Genomic DNA, 10219 nt, shown 5'->3' on the forward strand with positions numbered 1-10219 from the left:
GGACAGGGCTGCCTGCACGGGTGCAGGGAGATAGTCGAACCAGAACCTATGCAACCACTCACTTGGTTATAATCAATAAAGTTGTGGACTAAATTCTGCCAAAAAACAAACCAAATATCTGAGTCATGTGTGAATTTATTTTGGGGAAGGTTAAAGGTCTGAACACGCAACAACAGAAAGCAGGACAGAAGTGCCAGCATTATAATCGGGGAAATGAACACAATAGTCCCCATGTCTGAATGCACCCTCTGTGTACCAACAGTTATGGTGGCCACTTATGCATTGCTCCCAAATTCATTTCCAAAAAAAGAGAGCATCAGTTTACATACCACTTGCCTATGTTAGCTTATAGACAGAGGTGCAGATTTAGAAATAAAAGCTAGTGACAATCTCCCTTAACAGGGCTTGCTTTCTCTAAGTTTTTAGTATATGTTCTGCCAAAGCGAGCACCTTTCGCTAAGTTTTTGATTGGACTATTAGCTTTCCTGCACAGAGTTGTTGCCTCTGTGGATCAGTTTTGTGAACACTCATTAAATATGGCCCCAGTTCGTTTATTTGTGCCTGGTCTCCTTAACTGGCTGTTAGTTGCTCACAATGCAAAGCAAAATCACACACACACTTAGGGAGCAATGGAAGCTGACATATACTGAATCCAAAAATTGTCCATCCTGCTTAGTATTATTTCCCAAGGAAACCCATAAACTGGAACCAGCACTGCTGAAGTATGAGATCAAAGTGAGTAAAAGCTCCCCCCCCTCTCTCTCTCTGTGTGTAAGAAACTGTCACTTATCATTTAAATGCCAAGACAGTCTTATATTCTGCCCAAGGAGCAAAGAAATGTTGGAAGAACAGAAAGTTGTTTGCTTTTCTTTCTTTCTTTCTTAGAATGAAAGTGCAGAACAAAAGAATCCAGATTGTCACATCTGACAGTGCACTGTCAGAAGCAGCAATGCTTCTGAATACCAGTTGCTGGAAACAGCAGGAGGGGAGAGTGCTTGGAGCTCAGGTCCTACTTTTGGACATCCCATAGGCATTGGGGGTGGGGCACTATGACAACCCGATGCTAGACTAGATGGGCTACTGGCCTGATCCAACAGAGCTATTCTTAGGGATCAGCTGCCAGTATGACAAGCTGCAGAAGAAGAGTCATTGCTGGCATCAGAGAAAGGTGATGAGGCACAACTAGCCACACCAGAGGAACAAAGAACCTGTAGGCTTCAGCCTTTCCAGTCATAGTGAAGGCTTTGACATATGTCTTGCTATCATCTTGATGAATGTGTTTTCCCTCATCCCCATCGTCTCTCTGAATTTCTGGGGCTCATACTTCCATGGCAGTAGGGCAGCCTTCCTCTCTCTTGTCGTGCCATTTTGATCAGAAACTTGAAAGCTTGTGGAATAAAGGAAGCTGCCTTACACTGAGACAGAGTGCCGGTCCATCTGGTTCAGGAGACACTGCCTACACTGACTGACAGTCCAGCGTGTCTTTCAGCTCTCTACCTGGAGATGTTAGGGATCAAATCTGACACATTTGCATACAAGGGATGTGCTCCACCACTCACCTGAAGCCTTTCACTGAAATATAAGAAGAACCTTGGAGGATTAGACCTGTATTCTGACTTACCACAAGCAGAGCATGGAGGCTGAAGAACTCTTCTGCTGTTGTTCCCTAGCAGCTTGGTTTCAGAGGCATGTAGCTTCTGAGATCCATATAGCTGTCATGGCTAGTACCCATCGATAGACCTGTGATGGCCTTATAGTGATAGATTTTTGTTGGAGAGAGCTGCATCTTGCAGCACACCATTTTAAAAGCTCTGTATGCCTCTCTAAGCTATTTACCCAATTTAGAGAGGCCTTAAGATCTATTATACATATACAGGTATATAACCTATTACCTGCTGCCAGGATTGGTTGTTGAAGATTCGACCATCCCTGGTGCTGAAAAAGCAACTTCAGAAAAGGAGGTGCTGGCTGATAAATGGTAGGTTTCACACTGATGCCACTAAGGTACAACCAGCTGAGATAAATAGGCAGTCATGAACATCCGAATAGGATTTAAACACAAAAAAACCCGTCAAAATCAATTGCAAATGGACTGGTAACTGGTGGAGGGAGACAGAGAGAAAAAGGGACACATTCATATTTCCTCATTGCCACCAGCTACGCAACTGTGTTTTGGAATGGCATTAGCAAATTATCGAGCAATTTCAGAGAACAAAGAATTACAATAATCAATTCCTGGAGTAATAAAAGGCCCAAGCTAAGCACTCTGCTTCAGTAATGTTCACGCAGCCCATAATTTCAGAGATATTGTGTCAGCAAAGGAGAGGGAAAGCGGTGCTCAGTTATTTATCTGCAATTACTTCCCCCCCTTTGTGAATACATATTTATTAGATTTTATGCAAATAAACATTAGAGCAAAAAAAAGTGGGGGGAACTACAGAAAAATCAATCTTGTATATAAACCTAATAATGGATTTCCAGATGGTAAAGTGAAAAGGAAAGGACAATAGAACATTCTGTAACCTCTTAACGGTTGTGTCACCTCCCTCTCTGTAATCGCCCTCTCCTTTCCCAATTACACCACTTCATTGCAGAAAAGGGAAATTAATTTGCTCCATAAATTGAACTACAATAGTTTAGGGCACAGCTCCTACAAAATGCAGATCTGATCAGCAAATCAGAAGGTAGAGAAACAAACATGGTAGTTGAGTACATGAGTAAAAAAAAGTCAGTGCCCGTCTGTAATAGCATGGTCTTCCCCATCCTGTTGTGTTGGACTACAGATCCCATCAACCATGACCATTAGTCATGGTGGTCAGAGCTGGTGGTTGCTATGAGTTGGGGTCCAGAACATCTGGAGGGCAATGGGTTGGAGTCAACTGCATGAGCAACCCTCTAAGCTGCTTGCTGAAAAGGCACGGAGATAATTGATGTGACTGTGGATGGGTACCAACATCCCATTAGCATCATCCCAGAAAAGAGATGGTTCATGAAATATGGGTCTTCTATTGTAGACAAGCATTGGGAGAATGGATTCTCTCTTTCCATGCCTGCTTATATAATGTGCCCTAAACGAAAGAGATTCATAGCATTCTTTGTCAATAGGTGTTCATGCTTTCACCAGGGACTCTTTCTCTGAGAAACTAGGACTTAACGTTCATCCACTGAATACACTTTTACATCACAACTTGCAAATTTAATAAAATTAGCATGGGCAACTATGGGCCAAATGTGGGGTATCTGATTTTACAGTATACTCCTTCACTTCTTGTCCATTAAAGCCAGAAATCAAGACATCCTTGGCTGGAGACAGATGATACCTTAAAAAATAAAATAAAAAGGTGTTGAAGACGATATGATATTTTTAAAAGGCACAGAGACACAGGAAGCTGTGCTAATTGTCTATTTGGGGGTTGAGCAGGATTTTTCTGATTGGCCTTAGGACTTCTTCATATTGCTGGGAGTTCTCTCATCTTTCATTTGGCTGAATCTGGGTTTTGTCTGGGCATGAAAGAGAAGTGTATGATCTTGTGGGCTATATACCTGAGACATTAATGGGTCACCTTACCCTGCATTTGCTCTGTAGGTCCTCAGGAGCACCCTTTAGGCTTGGCATGTGCACCGGGATGAATGCTGACCTCTAAGGCTATGGTGCGCTTGTCATAAGGAACTTCCCTGCCTGGACTATGTCAATTTGACTAAGTTCATTTAATTTGTTGTTTGCAGATTCTCTGTTTTTTATATTTAAATAAATACAAGGTTTTCCACCATGGTTATGGTGTCTTGAGTCTCCTTTATAGATGTGATGGCAATTGCAACAGTACATGCATCTGACAAGTTGATCTCTGGGGGTGTTGAGTTTTCAGAAAATTTGTGTGTACAGTGAATTTCCTGCCCCTCTCACATCTGGGAAATCAATTTTGCAGAATTTTGCTAGGTTGGCAGGAGCTGGGACAGAGCAACAGGAGCTCACCCTGTTGCAGGGATTCAAACTGCTGACCTTCTGACCAGCAAGCCCAAGAGGCTCGGTGGTTTAGTCCACAGCACCACCTGTGACCGTAACCTGTGTACATGCTAGTGGAGAGGTAAAGCTGACATAAATTTGACTGCTGAAAGTGCAACTTGCTGCATCCAAGGCAATGCTGCCTTTATCCTCATGACTTGGCCTTTCAGACAGCCAAACTGGCAGATTTGAAAGCAGTGTGAGATCTGAATTAGAGGGATTTTATAAATAAACACCTGCACTTCATTTACACTGGGCACCAATCTTTCCCCTCTCTTTTTGTATTTGCATTTGCAAGCACATTCACAGAAGGGGGTTATTAAACAATTAGCCCAACATTTGGACACGACTGACCCTGTAAGGTCCCAGAGGCGATAACCATCGAAGCTGAATGACTTAAATTACACACCAAAGTAGGAGCAGCTGATGGCAATCAAGGAATGCTTTTTGATGCCCACAGGCTGCACAATCAATTAGATCAATGCAAGGGAGAGAGAGTCGCCCCCACTGAAGACTGCTCAGCGCCTGAACTGATAATCAGCTGTCAAGGGTGGTTTTGATATTGAGCTGAGAGGCATCCTGCCACCAAGTTGGCAGGGCCGAGTTGACAAGCTGAGTGTTGTTTCGCAAAGTGGTCGCTTCCCCTGATTTGGCATCTGCATTAGGTTCACCTTGCAGAATGAGCCGTGCCATGTGAGTTTATTATCTGAGAAGGAAGTTCCAAATAGCCCCCAGGCTTAACAGTCATTGAGGCTTAACAAGCAGAAGAGTTGCTCGATGAAGCTGCTGGCACCATGCAATTGTCAGCTACCTAATGCAGAGCAAAACCATGGGGGGAACGGAGAGACCTAAATTGATAGTATCCTCCATCCTTATATCCCTTACCTAAGTCAGTGGAACTCAAGGTTGCAATATGTTACCTCTGATTATCTCCAGAGCCCTCTCTGACCTCCTGTCACCATTATGTAGGGAAACCATTGCAAATGTTTGTACATTGTACTTTCTACTTACTGGTATGGAAACCATAAGAACATAAGAAGAGCCTGCTGGATCAGGCCAGTGACCCATCTAGTCCAGCATCCTGTTCTCTCACAGTGGCCAACCAGATGCCTGTAAGAAACCTGCAAGCAGGATTGGAGCACTAGAGCTTTCTCCCCTCCTGTGGTTTCCAGCAACTGGTATTCAAATCAAAATCAAATTAAGCTTTATTGTAGTAGCCAAAAGCCATGACAAAACCATAAGAACACTGTCATGAAAAGAAATATCTATATAACTATATAGCTGTATAAAAAATCAGAGCCACTGCCTGAACCATCAAGATCATAAAATGCAGATGTACATGTAGATTGGGGACTCCAAACAGCATACAATATTGAACTGTTATTCAGAAGCATTACTGTCTACAACCATGGCAAAGGAATTCTCTTTTCCAAGTCCTAAGTGGTGGACTTCCGTAGACAATCTGTATACCTATCTGAATTTCATCCATGTTCACCAACATCCCTTCATTGTTGTCATTTCCTTGCTTCTTTGATCTCTCCCCCCCCCTAAATCATGTGCTTTCACTCACAGGCACAGTGAATGCATAATTGGCTTTGTTGTCTTAAATGAACTTTGCCTATATATATACACACACATGTGCCCTGTTCCCTTAAGGTTGACCCTGATACTGAAGATTGGTTGAGGTTATAGGAGACAACTGAATGAGAAAGAAGTAATATATTGCCAGGAGGGAGCTAATTTGACATGAAGTCTTAACATCATTTTCAATATTTTAAGAGTTCAGCTCAATATCTTTTTTTATTTAAAAAAATACTTTTTTATGTAAGTTTGACAATAAAAACTTCCAAAGATGGCCATGTGAGGAGAGGATGCATCAGAAACACAGAACATTTTTTGGTATGGCCACTAGAAATTTTGAAGAAGAAAAAATCCTTGCCAATTTCAATGGAAAATAAAGTGTTGCCTAGAATGATTGCCAACTTGAATAACTGGAGGCTGCTTTCCAAATACCATTCCAACCCCTCCCCCCCAGCTCTTCCTTGTCCATTTTTATCAGCAGTAAACATTAAGTCGTAGAGTCCATGGAGCTGGAAATATGAACACAGTAATGGCTTTTTCATGTGTAGTCTTGATGCAATCCCTAATTTAATAACTAACAATGTGAAATGTCTGGCTGGTTCGGAAGCAGAACTTGTTTAATGCTTTAATTGGTACTTATTCTAAACAGTTCATTAGAAAGGCTGCTCCTTCTGCCGGCTTTTATAGTTGAGCTGACCTGACAAGCAGGAGGCCAGCAACTCTGATCAAGCAACGATGCTAATTAACAAGCTTGGGGTCAGGCCTGTGTTTGTGAACACATTAGGTGCTCTGGGGAGGTCAGGAGTGGGGAACAGACACAGATGTCAAAATATGGTAGAAGCATATCAGGCTGTTGGGTGGTTCCCCCCTTCCAATCCACTTTTTCTGGCAGTGTAACACACAGGATTGATAGCATAGGACGCTACCTCTGACATCCCTGGAATGGATTCCATTTGGCTACAGGCCAGGACTTGGAATTTTAATTGGCAAATAAGAGACCCTGTGCTTTTGCTCAAATGTAAGCCAGGGATGGGGAACCTCTCTAGATGTTGATGGACTCCAGCTCCTATCTGCCCCAAGCAGCATAGCCAATGATACAGATGATGGCAATTGTAGTCCAGCAACGTTTTAGGGCCACTCATGCTCCCTGCCTCCTAGGTCAATGCTGAGTAGACCTTAGTTGGCTGCAGCCCTGTAGCATTGCATCTAGCTCAGTGGCATAACATCTCCTTTGCATGTAGAAGGCCCTTGGCTCAGTCCCTGACGTCTCCAGGTTAAGTTTCCTACTTGTGGGCTTCCCATAATGGGCATCTGGTTGGCCCCTGTGAGGATGCTGTATATTAGCTGCACCACTGGAGATCCAGCAGGCTCTTTTTATGTTCTTATGATTGGGAGAGAGCCCTGTCTGAAATCCTGGACAGCTTCTGTTGAACAGTGTCAACAGCATTGAGCTAGAATTGGACCGATGGTCCTACTTCGCTATAAGGCTGCTTCCTGTGTTCCGCTCTCTCACTTGGGGGGATTTTATCATTACAGATGTGATGATAGCTCTACTTGGGCTCTGACACCCTACCATTATTTTTAATGTCTGGAGTACAAAGAGCGGAATGAATCATGGCAGCCTGTCGCCTTGGTATCTGAATCCCATAGCTCATCTTGTACAGGTGGGCTAAACCCTTTCATTACCACTTGTCACGGTTCCACAGGCCAAGTTGCTGAGAGATGGGGCATCACACTGAAAAACAAAGGAGAGATTTGCCTCCTGAGATAAGGATGAAGGACTGCCAAGCTGATGGCCCTAGATGGAAATAAATGCAACAGGGATGCCAGCCTGTTCATCTCTCACCATATCAAACTCTTCAGTGTGCATCTGTGATTAGGGCTTAAAAAATGTGTCCTCCACCTATTGCCAAGTGGCAAATGCCACTCAGAGGTGATGTGTAGATACAGATCAACCTTGCACTGTGCAGGGCTTGTAGGACTACGCTTGCAGTGACAGTACAGATACTAAAACTACAACAATGCAGATAGGATCAGCATGGCCCTCTTGCCAGGATGCCATGCACATCCAATAAACATTCCATATTTTCATAGCTCAATGGCAGAACATCTGCTTTGCTCCTGGTTAAATCCCTGGCATCTCCAGGTAGGGCTAGAAAAATTCAGGCAGCCACCCTACAAGACTCTCCTGAGAGCAAAGCCCATTGAAACCAATGGGGCTTATATATGCACCAGAAACAGAAATGAGGAAGCAGTGTGGATTTGGGAAGGGATGTAGTCCCAGGTCCAATCCCCAGTGACACCTCAAGATACAATTAGGACAGGATCCCAGCAGGAAACCATTGAAGACCACTACCAGTCAGAGTAGACAACACTGAGCTAGATTAAGGTTATCAGACTTCCCCATTTCCCAGGGACAGTCCCCAGATTTACAAATCAGTCCGCATACAAAATCAATTGAAGTTGAAAAGTGTCCCCGGACTCATTGAAAAAAATCTGGTAACCTTAAGCTAGATAAACATGCTATCTCAGTATAAGGTACCTATTTTTCCATGGCTATGCTTTTAAAACTGTGAAAGAGGAGAGATATGTGCTCAAATCCTCCTTAATGTGAAAAAAAGAAACCTAGGACAATGAGTAGAAAATTAAGTCACTTGCTGACATTGTATGAATGAGTGAAGAAGGAGGAGGAGATGTGTGGTTTATCTTCATTGCAAGATCTGATAAAAGCTCTCTGTGTGTTGAATTGTACAAGGGCTCTATGTTAGCAGGAACTATTTAAACCAGCAGCTGGCAGAGGAAGGAACTGGAAAAGGGCATGTGTATGGTGTCTCCCCCTAGCAATTTGCTCCATCCCTAGGGAACAGAATAAATCCTCCCCACACACATCAGATATGTGGCCCATGAATGAGGCTGTGAAAATGGAGCGGGAGTTTTGACATAGCCCAGTCTGTTGCATTTTTCCCAGTATTTCTTTAAACAAGGAACAACCAACCTCTGGAGTTTGAAATAGCCAGAAGGCAAGTTAGAGCAGGGTAAACAAATTCAGGGCATGGAAGGTGGAGGAACCTTCTGCCCTGCATAGGGATGGGCAAATATAACCATTTCAGTTTCTTATAGATGGCAGTTGAGATCTAACAACATCAGGGGGGGCCCAAGTTGGGGAAGGTTATTCAGGCCCAGGGGCTAGATGTGGCCCCCCAGGTGCCTCTCTATGACCTCTGAAACTACAACTAATCCGGAATGCGGCAGCTAGACTGGTGACTGGCAGCAGCCGCCAATACCACATAACACTGGTCTTGAAAGACCTACATTAGCCTCCAGTACATTTCTGAGCCTATCCATTCTCAAAGAAATCAGCCCTGAGTGCTCACTAGAAGGACAGATCCTGAAGTTGAGGCTCCAGTACTTTGGCCACCTCATGAGAAGAGAAGACTCCCTGGAAAAGACCCTGATGTTGGGAAAGATGGAGGGCACAAGAAGGGGACGACAGAGGATGAGATGGTTGGACAGTGTTCTCGAAGCTACTAACATGAGTTTGGCCAAACTGCGAGAGGCAGTGAAGGATAGGCGTGCCTGGCGTGCTCTGGTCCATGGGGTCACGAAGAGTCAGACACGACTGAACGACTGAACAACAACACATTTCTGAGCACAATTCAAAGTGTTGGTGCTGACCTTTAAAGCCCTAAATGGCTTTGGCCCAGTATACCTGAAGGAGCGTCTCCACCCCCATCGTTCAACCCGGACACTGAGGTCCAACAACGAGGGCTTTCTGGTGGTTCCCTCATTGCGAGAAGCGAAGTTACAGGGAACCAGGCAGAGGGCCTTCTTGGTAGTGGGGCCCACCCTGTGGAACGCCCTCCCATCAGAGGTCAAAGAAATAAACAACTATATGACATTTAGAAGACATCTGAAGGCAGCCCTGTTTAGGGAAGTTTTTAATGACTGGTGTTTTAATGTATTTTTAATCTTTTGTTGGAAGCCGCCCAGAGTGGCTGGGGAAACCCAACCAGATGACAGGGTAGAAATAATAAATTATTATTATTGCTACTATTATATGTTTCTGCAGCCATGCCTTTTAGCATCCCTACTTGCACCTTTCCGGAGTTTTGTTTTTGCCAGACTGGATTTGTCCTTAACTTCTGAGACTACTTCCATGTTTGTGTGTGTGTGTGTGTGTGTAGAAACTAGCTACTGTACAAAGGTAATATTTACATCTATAGCAGCACTCACTTTTGCCTCTGGCCCCATCTGTCACTAGCATGTAGCCATCAGAAGACTGCCTAGGAGGGTTATTACTATCATCATCATCATCATCATCATCATCATTTCTACCCCACTTGTCAGACAATAAGTCTTCTAGATTGGATTACACATTATCAAAACAAGACAATCCCTATCTGGATGCTTGGGCAAAGGGACAGGGAAGTGCTGGTAAGAGGAAAAGAAAAGGCACCAATTTCTAAACAGTAGTTCCTGTAATGACCAGTTGGCACAGTTCAGGGGCAGGAGGTGTCTGATGGAGCTGGGCCTCCAGCAAAGCTGATGGAATGAGCCTCTTGCTCCCTCTCTCTCCCACTGAGGCAATCAGAGGGAATGGCTACCCCCATATGACAGTTGAGGGGAGAGGAGGCC

The 10219-nt window shown here is 44.0% G+C and overlaps 1 non-coding gene across 1 annotated transcript; it reads left to right on the forward strand.

Moving 5' to 3' along the window:
• Window positions 1–7562: 7562 nt before the first annotated feature.
• On the forward strand, window positions 7563–7674 carry LOC117060435. Its single transcript, XR_004427993.1, has one exon. It is a non-coding gene; the product is annotated as a U6 spliceosomal RNA (small nuclear RNA).
• Window positions 7675–10219: the final 2545 nt, after the last annotated feature.

The sequence above is a fragment of the Lacerta agilis genome, chromosome 15, assembly GCF_009819535.1.
Source record: "Lacerta agilis isolate rLacAgi1 chromosome 15, rLacAgi1.pri, whole genome shotgun sequence".
Classification (NCBI taxonomy): Eukaryota; Metazoa; Chordata; class Lepidosauria; order Squamata; family Lacertidae; genus Lacerta; species Lacerta agilis.